At 32.3% G+C, this 18,872-nt stretch overlaps 1 long non-coding RNA gene across 1 annotated transcript; it reads left to right on the top strand.

Annotated features, from left to right (window-relative positions):
- Window positions 1-193: 193 nt before the first annotated feature.
- Window positions 194-8,373, top strand: LOC140686504 (uncharacterized). Its single transcript, XR_012060355.1, has 4 exons — window positions 194-320; window positions 1,967-2,061; window positions 4,549-4,648; window positions 8,241-8,373. It is a non-coding gene; the product is annotated as an uncharacterized lncRNA (long non-coding RNA).
- The last annotated feature ends 10,499 nt before the right edge of the window (window positions 8,374-18,872 follow it).

Genomic DNA, 18,872 nt, shown 5'->3' with positions numbered 1-18,872 from the left:
ATGTGACAAGTAAAGTCTGTGTATGTATATGATAAAAAGAAAGTATTAAGTTTTTTTGCTACATGAAGCAATTTTAGTTGAAAAAAAGCAATGAGTAAAAAAAGTCACTTTACATACATTTTAATTGTTTAAGTGTTACATGGCCATTCTCTCTATGCTATACATTTCAGGTGTACTGGATCAGTATCAGATGTTTCGATTGTTTCATATAAACTGAGAAGAAAAATTACGACACTAGCGAAGCTAATAGATACAATATTCATGAAGCCCTGCTCCTTCTCAAGGATCAAGTGCTGCTTTTGTGTCATAATTTTACTAAGGTAGGTTTGTCACGAAAATGGTCAAATGATGCTCCCATTAAGATTTTATAGATGAAAATTACTTGTTCTCTTTGAACTAGAGTAATAGTTTGTGTGAGACTTGCTAGCATGTTTCAATAATATTTAAGATGACAGTTTCACAAGAAACAAATTTTCTTGTTTTTTGAAAGCTTTTGATTCCAGGAAGAACAAATGTGTGAACCAGCTTTCTCTAGACCTTATCAGTCTAGGGTACAAACAAGGTTACAATAATCTTAATGCACAAGTGAAGGCATATTAATAGAGTTCTGTCAGCACTAACAATGAAAAAAAGTAAGTCCTCTTGCTGCTGAGCTTATTTCTCTAAATAAGTGGTACACCCAGAAGGTCAAAACTGAGGAGATACAGTATTCTTGAAGCAAGTTGTTACTAGATTGAAGTGAATTGAAGATTTCACAGAAAATACCCTACAAACTTCAGTTAAAATTATAGGTGAAGCTTAGTGGATATGAGTCAGGACAGAGGTGACCAATCAAGATAGGCACCAGCAGACACGAGAAGAGAATCCTGGGTCTCCTTTTTATGTCAGATCCAAATATTTCACTTGGTGTAGGTATATGTGATTGCAAACACTTAGAACTATCTCTGGAATGATGTATAAAAAACAGGTGTATGGTTGCTTCTAAGAGAAGGAGGTGGCTGGGAAACAGGATTTGAAAAGAATATCACATTTTACTTTGGGGATTTTTAAGGATATTCATATATATTACCTATTAAAAAACAAACAGCTTTAAAATGAAATAAAGCAAAATATCTGATCCTTTGAAAATTAATGTAGAACAGGGTCTTCCCCACTTTGCAAACAAGGTATCTTCTTAAAAGTCAAAACATTTACTATCTACCCAAATTGATAGATTTCTTTACTGTGTGTTCACTGATAGATTTTAAAAATTCTAAATCTACAATATCCTTTTCTATCAATATCCACATATATAATATGGATGTATTATTAATTTTTTTTTAAAAACACCACTCCTTCCTTTTCACTCCCAGGCCCTCCTAATAGATGATATAGCAATAGTAAAACAAATATTGCTGCTTAATTTTCACTTGATTCCACTTATGTAACCTCACACTAATTTTTATTTCATAAACTTTAACATCCACATTTCATTTTGAGACAAAAATTAGAAACTTTAAAACATACAATTAAAACCCATATTATGAAAGATGATGCTAATGATATTTCAATGTGGAACCTAAAAAATAACAAAAAAGAATATATATGCAAGCCAAAAACAGACTCAGATACAGAAAACAAACTTGTAACTACTATGTATAAAGTAGATAAGGAACAAGGATATACTGTATAGCACAGGGAATTATAGCCATTATCTTGTAGTAACCTGTAATGGAGTATAAACAGCAAAAATACTGAACCAGTTTGCTGTACATCTGAACTAACATAAATCAAACCATACTTCAATAAGAAATTATGCTAAATATTTTATTCCTTTTTAAATAATGTTTCTTTTTGCACAGCATTTAACCTTATTACAGTTTAGTTGCCTTATCTGTTAAGTAGAATTGATGGATTTTATTACTCATTTTTTACTTATAATAGGCAATAAATCTAAATGTAAGCATAGACATACTTCTGTTTTTAGGCATCCCATTCCTGAATACAATGTGACTACTAAAGGATATGACATACTTGAGGAAAGGCCATCCCTCAACAGTGATATTACCCATCAAAGTCCTGGTAACCATAGAAATATAAGTGTAATTACCTTTCAATATAGCTAAAAGCCAGAAATATTCTTTTGTCATCATATGCAAACCTGGTATTAGAGGGAAAAATAAAATATAGCTAAAGGACTAAGACAGACATTTTCCAAGATATGTATGTATTGGGCATCAGCAAAAATTCAATTTGTCTCAAGTCTCACAGCATATAAAAATATCTCCTTATAATGTACTTTCCCAAATAATGCAAATATCAGACAAACTCAAACTGAGAGATCTGGAAAAAAAGAAAAAACTGGCTTTCACTCTTAAAAATTTGCATGACAGAATTTTAAAAATGCAGGACAAAAATTCTATATTAAAAAAGACCAAAGTCACATATTGATTAAGTGAAATGCATGATCTGTGACAGGCTATTAGACCAGGAAAAAAAGTAGATGAAATAAAGCCATAGAAGACATTTAGGAATAATTGGGCAGTATTTAGTAAGGATTCAACATTAAATAAAAGTAACAGATAATGTTAAATTTCAAGTGGGTGACAATTATAATTATAGATTTAGAATACGGATTACTACTTTTATAAAGCATACAGATAAGACAATTCAATTATAAGAGAATGTCTTTTCCTCTTATGAGATACATGGTGAAGTACTTAAGGTGAAGTATCATGATGCTTAGAAATTCATGTCTCAAATCAAGCACAAGAAAGTATGTGTGTGTCATGAGAGGTATACAATTAAGAAAGCATGATTAAAGGAGAGTGCCAAGTATAAATTTGGTAAAAGGAATACCTGTGTTCATTGCACTATTCTTTCTACTATTCTGTGGGTTTGAAAATTTTCAAAACAAAAAATTGAGGAAAAGATTTCCCAAAGAAAGTATGTGACAATAGGATAAAATGAACTAGGGAAAAAATAGTCTGAGGGAAGAATCATGTGAAGATTTATGTTTTTGTGTATCTATATTTTTGCTTCTACTGATAGTTATATTCAGTAAATTTCTATGTCATTCTTTTTGAATGTACACAAGGTATCTAGAAAGTGGTACTGATGGTTGATCATTTCAAATAAAAAGTATTAAATAAGATTTGATAGCTTTATAATGTGTTAATTTGACAAGATGTGTTAATTTGTACTAAGCATTCTAGATTTCTATTTTTTAAATATATTTCAGCTTTGGGTGGGCCACAAGGGAGATTTCTGTGAAATGTGAAAAATGGAAGGGAAGCAAGTTATTTGAGTGCATAAAGGTGGTTGCTGATATGTTTGGTGTGAAGCGCGAGCAGGCCTGCAGCGTCTCTATTGACACCTGGATTCCATTTGAGCTTCTCTGGTTTGTAGGCCCAGTATGTGTTGGCTCCAGCTTCTGTGGGGTATCCTCCTCACCAAGGTTGGAAACAAGAGTGGACAAAGGTTTCAGCCTATTCTGGTGGGATTCAAGCACATGTATGTGGATTTCACCCTACTCATGACCTTCCCTTGTGGATTCCCCTTCCTAAGAGCTTTAAGCTACAGCATCAGATTAGACAACAGTCTTGCAAAGACAGGTGCACTAGTACCCATAGTTTGATAGGTCAGTTCCCTGTAAAAAGTCTCATAACAAATAAGAGGACAAATAGGAGAGAGATAGGTAGATGGATAGTCTTAGATATAGTTTTAGATGTATATCTCTTGTTAGTTCTGGCTCTATTGTTGAACCTTGACTGATACAAAGCCATTTTAAAATAGTAAGACAATAATGTTGTTTATATCTTTAACCTATGTTTTGAAAGTACATGTAACTTAATCTGAAACATATTTTGAAATGAAATGTAAGAGGAAAGATTGCAGTACAAAATATCTACAGCAAACCCCAAGCCAGTACAATTGGAGAGCCTAGAACTTTAAAATTACTTTTCAAGCCTGTCCGGCTATAAGTTAAATAGTATATGAGTGTATACCCATCACTTGCAATCATCTCAACACAAATTTTTCAGACATTGGCTTCTCTACTTCTTTGTACAAAACTCAAAACAGCTTAAATAAAACAGTCAGAGGTGTTTCTTCTCATGTTAGCTTTGCTCTCTCTTTACTTGTATAACTTAAAAGCCTAGACTGTAGCTCGCTGCATAGGTTGGTTAGAGGGATATATGCCATTAGGGTTTAGAAGTATTTGATGAGATCTAAAATCTTTTCCGTGATCTTCTAAATAGCTAATAAAAGAGCAGTCAGATGAGGTTCAAATGAAATACCTTACCATGCTTACCTCATAGTAAGTCAAAGATAATATTTTATGTGGACATTTTATATTTTAAGTATTTGGAGTAAAGGAAGATATTAAGACTTAGAAATAAGAGCAAAAGATAACATGCAAATATTATACATCCATAATAAATGACTCTCCTGTAATTTGAATACCAGAATTTTAACCCTGCCATCACGTTCACAAACCTTTTGTCTGGTAGGTGTCAAGGCTAGTGGAAATCATTTTGCTCTATATATCTTCTCACATTTCTTTTTCAGCATTGACTCTAACTAATGCTGTGTAACTTCTAAAATGTGGAAGAAGAAGAAAAAGGAAGTACTCACCTATTTTCAGAAAATGCTTGAGTAATTGGCTGAGGTAAATTATTTTAAAACTTTATTAGAGTACAGTATCAGTCTGGTAAGAGTAATGCAACTTATACTTATTTTTACTTGACTAGATTTGTTGTTATATTTCAGGTTTTGTATTAACTTTATCCCTTTTGGAAGCTAAGCTAGGTTTAGTGATCTTAAGTTTTGATTCCTAATTCATAAGGGCCATCCTACTGCTTCCTACTTTATTAGATTAATTATAAAATGAGAACTACAAAACACTGATTAAGGAAATTAATTACTTAAAGAAATGGAAAGATAACCCATGCTCTTGGATTGGAAGAATCAATATTGTTAAAATAGTCATACTGCCCAAGGCATGCTACAGATTTTAATATAATCCCTATCAAATTACCCATGACTTTTTTTTACAAAACTAGAACAAGTAATCCTAAAATTTATATGGAATCACAAAAGACCCAGAATCACCAAAGCAATATTGAAGAACAAGAATAGTTTCTTCTTCCCATCTTAATAAATGGCAACTTTCCTCAACACAGCACAAAAACAATGGATGAAGGTATTCTTGACTCCTCTGTTTTCTTTTACATTTAATGTCCAATCTTACAGCAATTCCACTTGATATTCAATCTTGAAAAAAAATATTTACAATCCCACTAGTTTTTGTCAATTGGAAAAATACTACCTTAGTCCTAACCATCATCATTTCTTACCTCTCTACTAGAATTTATTCTCAATACACAATCAAGATTAATTAATTTAAAATTTAAGTTAAATCAGGCTCAAAACAATAGCTTTTCTTTTCACTCAGAGTAGAAATAAAAATTTTTACTAGGGCATTTAAGATCTAGCTGGCTTGGTTCCCTCCTCTAGTTGTAATTACTCCCCTATTATCCCTGTTGCCCCGTAACTTGACATGACCACAAAGCCCTCCCTGAAATTCAAGAACAGGCTATTTCCATCTAACAGCCTTTGTAATTTTCTCTTAGCTGGGAATAATCTTCTTCCACATATATGTTTGCTTCCTCACTTAATCCAGTTTTCTGTTCAAATATCACTTTGGCATCCCTCCATACACAGCCTTGCAACCCCTCTTCCAAGATTCTTAATCCTGTTTCCTTTCTCTTCTACATAGCAATTATCTTGTTATGATCTCATATACTATATTTTTTTACATCTTTTTCATCTTTTTTTTGCCTACTAAAATATAGGCTTTCCAGAAAAGGAGAAAAATTCCATATGATATCACTCATATGTGGAGATGAATCTTCAGTTGTTTCAGTCACTACTGAATCCTCAGTGCCTTAAAAATGCCTGGAATATATTTAATATTCTGTAAATATTTTTAAAATAAACTATTAAAATACTCCTGAGTACAAAATAAAGAGAGCACAATCTTTGGAAAGATTTCTGCTGTAGAAGTTAGAAATTTTGTGTTAGAATCCTTGCTCTGTCATCTGATATTAAATCCCTGTTTCCTTATCTGAAAAAAATGAAAAATTGATTGCTACTGTATGTTAACTACATATTTTTGATAATCAACTGATGAAATGAGCTAAAAATTGCAAATAATTTGAAAAAATATACATGTAAATGTAAGCTATTTTTTCTAAAAGACAGGCACACATCACTTACTTTCCTTAGAAATTTGTTAGGAGAACATTGCTCATGCTTAAATTTCTTTCACCCTCCCAAGGAAAGAGGTTGGGTCACTAAATAAAAGATGCGATCTAGAAATCAAAGGTCTAACTTTCCATTTTAGGAAACTAGAAAAAGTATGTTGCAGTTTAGAAGGTTAAGGCTTTAGAAGACTCTAAAATTATTTTCTCTTTTTAACATACACACACACCCTCAGTCTCCTGCTTATTTTTAAAATAATAAACATGAAAGAAAGCTTACCGCCTCAGTCTGCTCCATCTGGCATGCATTCTTTGGTTATATGTTTGATTTAATGCCTTAGCAGAGACCTCACTTCATATTATGTTTCTTATACTTTCCTGGAGTTTGAAGTTTACAGAAGAAAATACCTTTTCTAAACTGCTTTCATCCTCGGTCTTTGTATCCTGCTTTTGTTTGTAATTAGATTCAACATTTCTAAACTCCCAAATAGAAAAGATCAGTCTTGGCAGGTCTTTTTCAATTTGAAAGACTCAGCAAGCTTGATCCTTGATTGTTTTGCAGCTTTAATTATTTTGACTATGGCATGATATTAATCCTCTCATCCCTGAAGCACTCTTAAATTATCAGTGAGTAGACATAAAATTTTATCTTCATCAATCTTTGATTCTTTTCCTGACACAACTTCAAAGGTGTTAAGATATTTTGTTTCTCCTATAAACATTCTGAATACAACATGAATCCAAAAAATATAGGGTCATCCACTTGCTAGCTTTGCTTTGGCATAAAATAACAATTCTCCTCTCAAAGATACTTAATTGGTACATGAGTTTAGAAGAGAAGAACTGGAAAATGCAGAGGAAAAACTTTATAGATTTTTGAATTTTGCCTAGGATTGTACTAGGGAGGAACAAATCTGACTCTATATTGGATCTATTTCATTTACTTTAACTACTGTATTCTCCTGCTTTTGTTCCAAATTAATCACTAAAGTGATACTGCTATAGCTTAAAGTATACAAAATGGCCCACCTCCTGGAACCCTGCCTTCCATACCTGAGTGTTAAGCTAAAATACCTTTGTTTAAGCTCACAGGAAACATCCTGACCATGCCCACCAGTAAGTAACTGCGGGGAAAAAAAGGAATTAACACATCCTCTCCAGGACGGAACCAGGAACTATTTGCAACAACTTACCACCTTTTCACTTTACTTCCTTACCTCCCTCTATTTTATAAAAGAAACGAGCATCCAAATCCAGGCAAAATGGTTCCCTGGAACACTAGTTCACTATCTTCTCAGTTTGCTGGCTTTCTGAATCAAGTCACTACTCCTTGTCCTAACAGCTCATCTCTAGATTCACTGGCCTATAGTGCGGAGAGCAGTACAGGCTTGGACTCAGCAACAGGATTAGCTCATAAATGATTTTCTATCACCATAATATTTGACGAAATTGGAACTTGTTTTAACATATTTTTAGGTTATTTAGGGTTTCTAGGGTAACATCCCATGGTTTGGGGGAAATAACACAGCCTTCGGATTTGGATAAAGCTTCTAATCCTAGTCAATAATTTTATAGCTTTGTTGTCTGGGGATATTCTCTCTCTCCAGGTCTCAGTTTCTATTTTGTAAACAAACTACATTTTAGAGCTCTTAGGAAGTCTGGATGGCATGGTACTGTAAGTTTCTACAGCACGTGTCTGTGATAGTACCCCCATCCTTCACTTACTCTTTCTCCTTTCACCAAAGCCCAATACTGTAAGGACATCCAGACTCCTCCACAAGGCACTGTGCTTTGGGGGAGGGAATTCTTATCCCAGCATTAAGGGTACTTCTTAATTGGGCTAATCTAATCATGGCATTCCCATTTTGCTTGCCAGTGACTGGATTAGGTGTATGATCCAATTATGGGCAAGAAATACGAGGGGCAGTCTTCACAGAAGGTATGAAAACGTTTCTTCCCTCTAAAAGTGAAACTTTATAACTCACATTCTCTTTCCAGATATGTGTTAATGTCTGAATATAATGCCAGGGGATACTGTAGCCAACTTGCTATGAGCCTATGGAGAAAATGAAGCAGAAAATGGCAGAAAGATGTTGGTGTTCTACCTGTTATCACTAATCATCTGAGTAACTTGCTGGGACTACAAGAACTCTAGACTTTTTGTTGTGGAGATGATAAATTTTCCTTGATTTTAAATAGAATGAAATAGTTGCTGTAATTTACAAACAAGACATTCTAACCAACAGTGATGACGACAGTATGTGGTAAGTGTTCAATAGATGTTATTTTCCTTATTTCCCATTTATCCCTAGAAGTGTTACAGTATGTATACCTAAAATTATTTAGCTTGATACCAATCTAAATGCTGTATAGAAAAAAATGGTTTGATCAACTGCTTAACTTGAATCCATGGGGGGAAATTTATAACCAGTGCTAATTATGTGCTAAGTTCATCCTCATTTAAGAATGAAATTAGCATAATTTGACTAGATATCTCAGTGTAGAAATGAGATGAGAAATCACTTTATTTTGCCCATTAAGATATAATTCTGCATTTTTAAAGGTTGACATTAGTTCAAACTAAAAATTATTTTATTATTACATATTAAAATCAATAGAATATTGATACAATTAAAAGCATACTGAGCATCCAGCATACTAAGGGATCATAAAATGTATATTTCATTCTAATAATAAAGTTAAAGAAAACAGTTAAAAGCTAATGAGGATAAGCATACATAAGTTATCTTTATTTCTCATCTAGAAAATATACTCAAGGAGCTAATTCAGTTTTTTTTTTTTCAGTAAACTGTATAATTCATATCTATGTTGTTTCTATGAGTGGAGAAAAAAAATCAAGGAACTTAACTATAGATGGCAGTTCAGAGCTTTCCTTGATTAAACTGGGAACATTCAGAAGAAAAACAAAAAACAAAAAACAACTCCCTAAAGGAAGGAAGCTCTTGACACCAGGCAGCCCTGAATAAGTCCTGGGAAGGAGTTATTTTTTTTAACTTTGTTAAGAATAATAGGGTGAGTTTCAAAACAGCATTCTAATTAAGGACTAGAAATAAAATAAAAGATTTGGATAAAGTGATGACAGTTAAGGATCTTATCCTCATTTGAATTCTTTTAACAATTACTGTCCAAACCATATTTATGGCATTTACTTTTGACTGCATTCCTTTGCATTGTGTGTGTGTGTGTTTGTACCTCTTTTTTTCAGTCCTAGCGGACTGTAATTTTAAATAGCTAAGATGCAGTCTCCATCCTTGCCTTTTCTATTTTTCTCTTGGCACAGAAGAAAGATTTATAAATCGTAGGCTTTTGATAAATTTTGTAGATGAGTGAGGGATAAAGTAGAACTATAATTTATAATTTGTTTACTTTTAAGAAAATTTAACTGTTTTTTGTGCTAATGCTGACATTTTTATAAGAAAAATACTATAAATGAAAAATCATCCTAATAACCTATAATTACCAAATTTACTATAAATATACATCCAAAGCATAAGTTACTAAAAAGTCACTCCATGTTAGTACTGCACCGTATTTACTAGTAAATTTTTGAGGGTAAATAATTTCTAATTTACTGAATTAGATCTCTACAACAGAAGGCAGATCATTTCCATTTTCATGACTGCCCCAAATCCAATGAAGAGAACTTTTATTTTGATCCAAAAGCATGTTGTTGTCCATTCTCAGGTCTAATAAGAATCTCTGTGAGAATAAGAAACTGCTAACTAACAATACATACACACACACTCTGCACTGATTGTCATAGTGTCATATCTCTTAGTTGACATGAAGTCTCTAGCTAGTCTATTGAAAGCTTGCAACTTCCCAGGGAAGGGTTAGAAGGTAAATTGAGGTCAATTTAGTGAATTTCAGTTCTTAGCTTGGAAGCAGCTACCCATTCCCAACCCCAGCCCTGTAGCAAATGGTTGTGCACTTTTTTTTCTGAAGCAGCCTGCACAGAGCTTGTAGAGCCAGAGTGGGCAAAAGGACCCGTCCTCCAAATATCAGAGATTTGTGCTCTGATCACTCATTGCTGCTTCTGATCTCAGAGGTGTGGACTAAGAAGTGGGTGACCATTGTTGGTGCATCTCCCCCCATTGTTGCAAGCCCCCCTTTCTCCAGCTAAAGTGATTTCTAAGGGCTTTAAAGGAACACTGCCCTTTTTCCCCATCTCTGTTTCCCCCTTTTGGGAGACAGACATTAATGACTAAGACATTCAAAAGAAATTGCATATACAGGGGAAATTAGAAAGTTACTGTGCATGCAGAAAGAAAAGAACAGGCTCAGAAAAGAGCCGATAAGACCATAAGTATATAACTCAGGCCGATCCTTGGCAAAGAGACAACTTAAAACAATAAAAACAAAAACAGCAAACCAAAACAGTAGCAGCAACAACAAAAATTTAAGCAAAACTTGGGAAATTGGGAGAATATGATTAAGAAAGAGCTAACCATGTTTTTTGGTTCAACTGTCCAGTTTTTAACAACAACAACAAAATTACAGGGCATACAAAGAAACAGGATAATATGGCAGATACTAACTACTATATATAAAATAGATGAACAAGTTTATATTGTATAGCACAGGGAACAATATTCAGTATCTTGTGGTGACCTATAATGAAAAAAGAATATGAAAAGGAATATATATATGACATATGTATATATATGACTGAAACATTACGCTGTACACCAGAAATTGACACATTGTAAACTGACTATACTTCAATGAAAAAAAAAAAACAGAAATAGGATAATATGGTCTATTCAAAGGAAAAAAAAATCAACAAAAGCTACCCTTGAAAAAGATCTGATAGCAGATATACTAGACAAAGGCTTTAAAACAGTCTTAAAGATGTTTGAAGAACAAAAAGAAGATGTGGAATAAATCAAGAAAATGATGTATGAACAAAATGAAAATATCAATGAAAAGAAAATCTATAAAGAAAACAAAATGAAATCCTGAAGCTGAAAAGTACAACCACCAAAACAAGAAATTCACTAAAGGAATTTAAAGGTAGATTTGAGCAGGTTGAAGAAAGAATCAGCAAATTAGAGATAAGGTATTAGAAAGTACTGAGTGTGAGACGCAGGAAAAAAAAGATGGAAGACATGTGAAAAGAGCCTAATGAACTTACGAGACACTATGAAGCATACAGTGTGAGTCCCAGAAGGAGAAGAGAAAAGGTCAAAGAGAACATTTGCAAAGATGATGACTGAAAACCTCTCAAATTTAATAAAAGGCATGAATATATACATCTTAAGAAGCTGAACAAACTCCAAGTAGGATAAATGCAAAGAAACTCATTTTGAATCACATTATAATAAAACTTTCAAAAGTCACAGACACAGAATCTTGAAAGTAGCAAGAGAAATTACTCATCAGTTTAAAGAGAATTCAATAGGATTATAAGATTTCTTTTCAGAAACTTTGGAGGTTAAAAGACAGTGGGCAGATATATTCAAAGTGCTAAAAGAAAAAAAAACTGCCAATCAATAATCCTATGTCCAACAAAATTTTTCTTTGCAAGTGAGGAAGAAGTAAAGACATTTCCAGATAAATAAAAGCTGAGGGAGTTTATTACTATCAAACCTGCCCTGCAAGAAATGCTAAAGAGAGTTCTGCAAGTTAAAATGAGATGACACTAGACAGTAACTCAAAGCTATTTGAAGAAATGAAGATCTCGGTTAAACACATGGACAATTATAAATGCTAGTATTACTGCAACAATACTTTATAATTCCACTTTTTGTTTCTATGTGATGAAAAACATTTTTAAAAAATCAACAATTATTAGTCTAAAAGCTAGTATTATTATAACTTTAATTTGTAATTTCACAGTTTATTTTCTACATAATTCAAGAGACTATAAAATAATTATTAGTTTTTGCTTTGGGGCACGTACTTTTTGTGACATCAACAATTGAAAGAAGCAGGGATGGAACTATAAAGGAGCATTTTTTTTTTAATGTTATTGGCTTAAGCTGGTATAAATTCACATTAGAGTGTTAAAACTTTAGGATGTTAAATGTAATCCCCATGGTAACTACAAAGAAAATAGCTAAAGAATATACACAAGAGGGAATGATAAAGGAATTTAAATATTCTACTACAAAAAAAGCAACAAAACATAAAAGACAATAACACAGGAAATGAGGAACAAAAAAGCTTTAAGACATATGGAAAACAAATAATAAAATGACAGAAATAAATTCACATTCAAGGAACTCAGAACAGAGACTGCCTCAACATACAAAAGCCATATATGAAAAACCCATAGCAAACATCATGCTTAATAATGAAAGACTGAAATCTCTTCCTCCAAGATCAGATACAAGGCAAGGATGTCTACTTTCACACTTCTGTTCAACATAGTACTGGAAGATTTAGCCAACTTAGTGAAGAAAAAGAAATAAAAGCCATCCATTTTTGAAAGGAAGAGGTAAAATTACCTCTGTTCACAGATACTGTCCTCTTACATGCAGAAAACCCTAAGGAATCCACATACAAAAAAAAAAGACTGCTAGAACTTGAATTTAGCAAAGTAGTGGATACAAAGCCAACAAGCAAAAAATATTTGCATTTTTATACATTAACAATGAACAATCCTAAAATAAACTGAAGAAAGCAATTTCATTTACAATATATCATTAAAAAGAATAAAACACTTAGGAATTAACCAAGGAGGTGAAAGACTTGTACAATGAAAACTACAAAACATTGCTAAAAGAAACGAAAGGAAACATAAAAAAAGGGAAATACATCTCATGTTTATGGAGTGGTAGACTTAACATTGTTAAGATGTCAGTACTACCCAAGACAATTTCTGTATTGAATTCAATCCCTAACAAACTCCCAATGTCATTTTGTGCAGAAGTAGAAAAACTCATCCTAAAATTAATGTGAAATCTCAAGGGCTGCCCAAATAACCAAAAAAATCTTGAAAAAGAATAACAAAACTGGGAAACTCACACTTCCTGATTTTATAACATTACTAAGCTTCAGTAATCAAAGTGTGGTACTGGCATAAAGAGACATAGACATATAGATCACGTTATAAAATAGAGAGCCCAGAAATAAACCCTCACATATATGCTAAAATGATTTGAGAAGGGTGCTAAGACCATTCTATGAGAAAAGTACAATCTTTTCAACAAATAGTGCAGGAAAAATTGGGTATTCACATGCAAAAGAGTGAGGCTGGATCTTACCTAACACCACATACAAAAAGTGACACAAATGAATCAAAGATCTAAATGGAAAAGCTTGAACTATAAAAGTCTTAGAAGAAAACAGGGCAAAAACTTCGTGACATTGAATTTGGTGGTTATTTCTTGACTATGACATGAAATCCAGAAACAACACAAGTAAAAAAAGACAAATTGGACTTCATGAAAATTTAAAAATTTTGTACACTTAGAGATGTTATCAATAGAATAAAATGGCAACATACATAGTAGAAAATTTTTGCAAATCATATATATGTTAAGAGATTAACAGCCAAAAAATAGACCTCATAAAACATAACAATGAAAAACAAACAACCCAATATCAAAATTTGGCAGAGGACCTGAGAAGGATATGCATATCCAAAGTAGATACACAAACGTCCAGTAAGCACATGGTAAGAAATTAACATCACCAATCATCAGGGAAATGCAAATTAAAACCAGTGAGATATTATCTCACACCCACTAGGATGGCTAGTATCAAAAGTCAGAAAATATTAAATGCCAGTGAGATTGTGGTGAAATTGGAATCCTTGTGCACTGCTATTGGGAATGTAAAATGGTACAGCCATTACAGAAAATGGTATAGTGGTTCTTCATAAAATTAAACAAAAAATTATCATCAATTTTACTTTTTGGTATGTGTACAAATTAACTGAAACCAGAGTCTTGAAGAGGTATTTATCACCCATGTGCATAGCAGAATTATTCACAATAGATCAAATGTGGAAGTACCCATCAATGAATGAATGGAAAAGCAAAATGTTGAATATACACAAAATGAAATATTCAGCCTTAAAATCCTACATTCATTACACATGTATAACATATTCTACAACATGTATGAACCTTGAGGACATTAGGCTAAGTGAAATAAGCCAGTCTCAAAAATAATATCGTATGATTCCACATACATGAGGTACTTAAAATAGTCCAAATCATAGAGAAAGTAGAACGGTCATTGCCAGGGGCTGAGTGGGAAGGAGAATGGCAAGTTATTGTTTAAGGGACACAGAGTTTTAGTTTTATAACATTAAAAAAGTTCTGGAGATGCGTGGTGGTAATAGTATCACATTATAATAAATGTATTTAATTCCACTTAAAAGTGATTAAGATGGTAGGTTTTTCTGTTAAGTGTATTTTACCATAATAAAAGAAGATAAACTGTAACAATATGCCCCCCAAATGCTATGCTAATTTGCTGACATTTCATGACAAATAATTTTAGAATTTATCATAAGTCAATAACTAACATCAGAAGGGAACCACTGGTTTTAGGGTCCCAGTGACCTCTCTGACTCACAAAGGCAAGTAGAGTTAGTTGGCCATGACAATCTGCTGTAAATGACATTAGGATGCATATCCTCTAAGAAAGCTGATCTACACAGGTTACCATGGAGCCTGAAAAAGTTTGGGTCCTTGGTAGAGAAAGGGGTAATAGGAATAATAAAAGAATGAAGGAATTAAATGAAATCAAATCAAAATTCGCAATTACTGAGAAACTTTTCTATAAAAGTGTGTTTCTTTGTTTTTTTAATATAGATGTATATCCAAGAGGAGTTTTAATGAGTTCAGCAGGAGAAAGAAATGATCACTAAAGGTTAGGAAAAAGAAAGCAAATGCTAAGTATTCTAGGTCCAGGAGACTACTATATAAAAAAATATTACACATATGACACTTCAAATAAGACATGGCTCCTTCTAGTCTAGGAGTTGCTGAATTTTCAGCATGATAAAATTGTTCTTCTCACTGCATCAGCTTCTGTAAGCCTAGATTATATCTTTAATAACTCAATAGAACCTCCATTTTCTTTTAAACCAATACCTAAAAATCCAAAATTTGTCCCTAGATTACCAACATCTTTTACCTTATAATGTGTAAAATATTCTCTTTAATTTACTTCAACTGTTTCTTCAGATATATAATCTTAAATGAGTAGCCAGTTTTATAAGTATACCAGCCTTTAATAGATTTTGTATATTTTATCTGCATGTATATATGGTGTACAGTTATCATACATTATAAAAACAATAAAAATATAATCATTATATGTAAGATACAAGTATTATAACATATAACTAATAAAAATATAATTTTTGCAAAATTAAAAACAGTTATATAAAATGATATCGTAATGTTTATAGCTCTATTATATTCCAGCTTCTGAAAATTCTGTATCTATTTCTGTATTGGATTACCAGGTAACCCTTCGCTGCTCAAATTCCTTCAATAGCTCTGTAGTTAACTCATAATTTTAGTACACTTAGTTATGTCAAGAATTGAATTAAATAAAAGTGTACTAAAATTATGAATTAAACTCAGTTATGTCAAGAACTGAATTAAATATGAGTTTAATTCTACCAGATTTTACTGTTTTCCATTTGTCAAATTACTGCTTTGTTCATGTCTTCCTCCTTTTCTTACCTTTAAATTAACTGATAATCACAATTAATTTTTAGCTCTTCATTTTTGTATTATTCTTTTGGTGATTACAGTAAGGATTACTATAACATTCCTTGAATTATTACAGAACACTTTATCTTCACAAAGAATCAAACTAACTACAAGCCTTGGTGGTCAAGATAATTTATTTGTCCCAGTGTTGCTATAATATATTACCTAAAATGTTAACTACTTTTTAATGAGGCATGAAAGGCAACAGAAGATTGTGATCCACATATAGGGAAAAAAGTAGACAACAGAAAAAAATGTTTGCAGGAGACCATATGTTAGATTTAGCAAACAAAGACTTTTAATCAGCTGTTATAGATATATACAGAAACTGTTTAAAAATTTTAAGGGAGGAATGATAGCCATGTCTCATGAAATAGGAAATAATAAAAGTTATATTTAATAAAAAAGAACCAAGTGAAAATTCTGGAACTGAAAAACACAATAATAAAAAAATTACTAAAGTGAATCTGCAATAAATCTGAGCTAATAAAAGCAAACTTGCAGATATATCAATATAGATTATTCAACTCATATTGAATAGGGCAGAGAGACACACACATAAAAAATGAAGACAAATATAAAGATTTTCAAAGAAATGTAGGATGCTAGTAAGTGTGCCAATAGACATACAATGGGAGTCTCATAAGAGGAAAGAGATAAAGTATCAGAAAAAAGTTCAAAACATAATTGGTGGGAGGAGGGTATAGCTCAAGTGGTAGAGTGTATGCTCAGCACGCCTGAGGTCTTGGGTTCAACCCCAGTACCTCCTCTAAAAAAAAAATTAATAAATAAAGTAAATAAACCTAATTATCTCTCCCCTCAAAAAAATGTAATAAAAAGAATAAAAAATATTAATTAGTGATCAAAAATAAATCTACTGATAAAAGGGGCAGTCCATTGGGAAGACATAACAATTCTAACATATGCACCAGACGATGGAGAAATTATATAAAGATAAACTAAATTTGAAGTTAAAAAATAGGAAATTCAACAATAGTTCAATATTTTAATATGCCACTTTCAATAACTGACAGAACGCCAGGTATATCATGAAGGATAAAGAAGACTTGAAAAATACTATAAACTAACTAGATTTAACAGTCATGTATAGAACACTTCACCCAACAAAATAAAATACACATGAAACTTCTCAAACACACACGCATGAAATTTTCTACAGGATAAACATTCCAAACCAAAAAAAGAAAAAAAAGAAAGAAAAGAAAAAATCTTCAGTAAATTTTAAAACATTGAAATTATAAAAGTACGTTATCCTACTACAATGTAAATTAGAAATTAATAACAAAATAAGATTTTAAAAATTCACAAGTATGTGAAAATTAACACATCTTTCAGTCTTTCTCTGTGACTCCTGGTTCTATTATCATATCACTTCTAATTTTCTTGTCTCTTTTCCCTAATAAACACTCTTTAGTTACCTTAGGCTCCCAGCTCTAGGTTCCCAACTTAATCATATCGGCAATTTCCTTTTACCATGTCCCAGCTATTAGGACATGGGCACTTTTAGGGGGCTATTATTTTGCCTACTTAAAACTGTTAAAATTGGCGTAAGAAAAAAATAGAAAATCTGAATATGGCAATTAAACAGATAGGATTAGTAATTAATTTCTCTCAAAAAAGCCCAGACCCAGATGGTTTCATAAATGTCTGGTAAATTGTATTTAAAGAATTAAAACCAATCCTTTATAAACTCTTTCAAAATTAGAAGAAGAGGGGATATTTCCCAACTCATTTGATGAGGCAAGCACTACCCTGATACCAAAACCTGACAAAGACAGCACGAGAAAATAAAACTGTACTCACTGTAAATATAGATGTAAAAATTCTCAACAAAATACTAACAAACTGAATCCAGTATCTTACAAAAAGCATTATACATCATGATGAAAAGTGATTCAGCTAAGAAATGCAAAGTTGTTTTCCAACTTCCAAAAATCAACAATGTACCATATTAACAGAATGAAAGACAAAAAACACACGATCCACTAAACAGACAGAAAAGGCATTTAACAAAGCCCAAAACCCTTTCATGATGAAAATGTTAAATATACTATCAAAAGAAGGAAATTTCCTCAACATGATGAAGGGACTCTGCAATAAAATTATAGCTAACATCATACTTAATAGTGGAACTCAATACTTTCTTCCTAAGATGAGGAATTTAAAAAAGATAAATACTTTTATCATTTCTATTCCACACTAATACTGAAGATGTTAGTTACATCACATCATACAAAAAAAATTAACCCAGAATGGATCAGACCCAAATGAAACAGCTAAAACTATAAAACTCTTAGAAGAAAATATAGGAATAATCCTTCATGATCTTTAATTAGGCAGTGGTTACCTAGATTCAACACCAGACCACAAGAAACAAATGAAAACAGATAAATTGGGCTTTACTAAATTTTAAAACTTTTGTGATTCAATGGACACCATCAAGAAAATGAAAAGATAGCCCACAGAATGGGAAAAAATGCAAAGTATGTATTAGATAAGGGAATAATATCTGGAGTATAATAAATAACTCCTAACTTAATAATGGAAGAAGGATTTGTATAGACATTTCTCCAAAGAAGATATGCAACTGGCCAGCAAGCATATGAAGAGACACTCAAATCATTAGTCATTAGGGAAATGCAAACCCAACCCAGGATAAAATGCCACACTCACTTGGATGGTTAAAATACAAAAGACTGCAATGACAACTGCTGGTAAGGATGTGGTGACAGTGTAGCCCTCATACGTTATATACTTTAAGTGGTTTAGTTGTATGGTTATGTGAATCTTAGCTCAATAAAGCTGTTAAAAATAGTACAGAAATTTCTAATACACCCTTCATTCAACTTCTCTTCAAGTCAACAACAACAAAAATGTCTTATGTAAGTACAGAACATATAGCAAAGCT

The sequence above is a fragment of the Vicugna pacos genome, chromosome 2, assembly GCF_048564905.1.
Source record: "Vicugna pacos chromosome 2, VicPac4, whole genome shotgun sequence".
Taxonomy (NCBI): Eukaryota; Metazoa; Chordata; class Mammalia; order Artiodactyla; family Camelidae; genus Vicugna; species Vicugna pacos.
The sequence above is the reverse complement of the archived record's forward strand: the minus strand, read 5'-3'. Positions and strand labels throughout refer to the sequence as shown.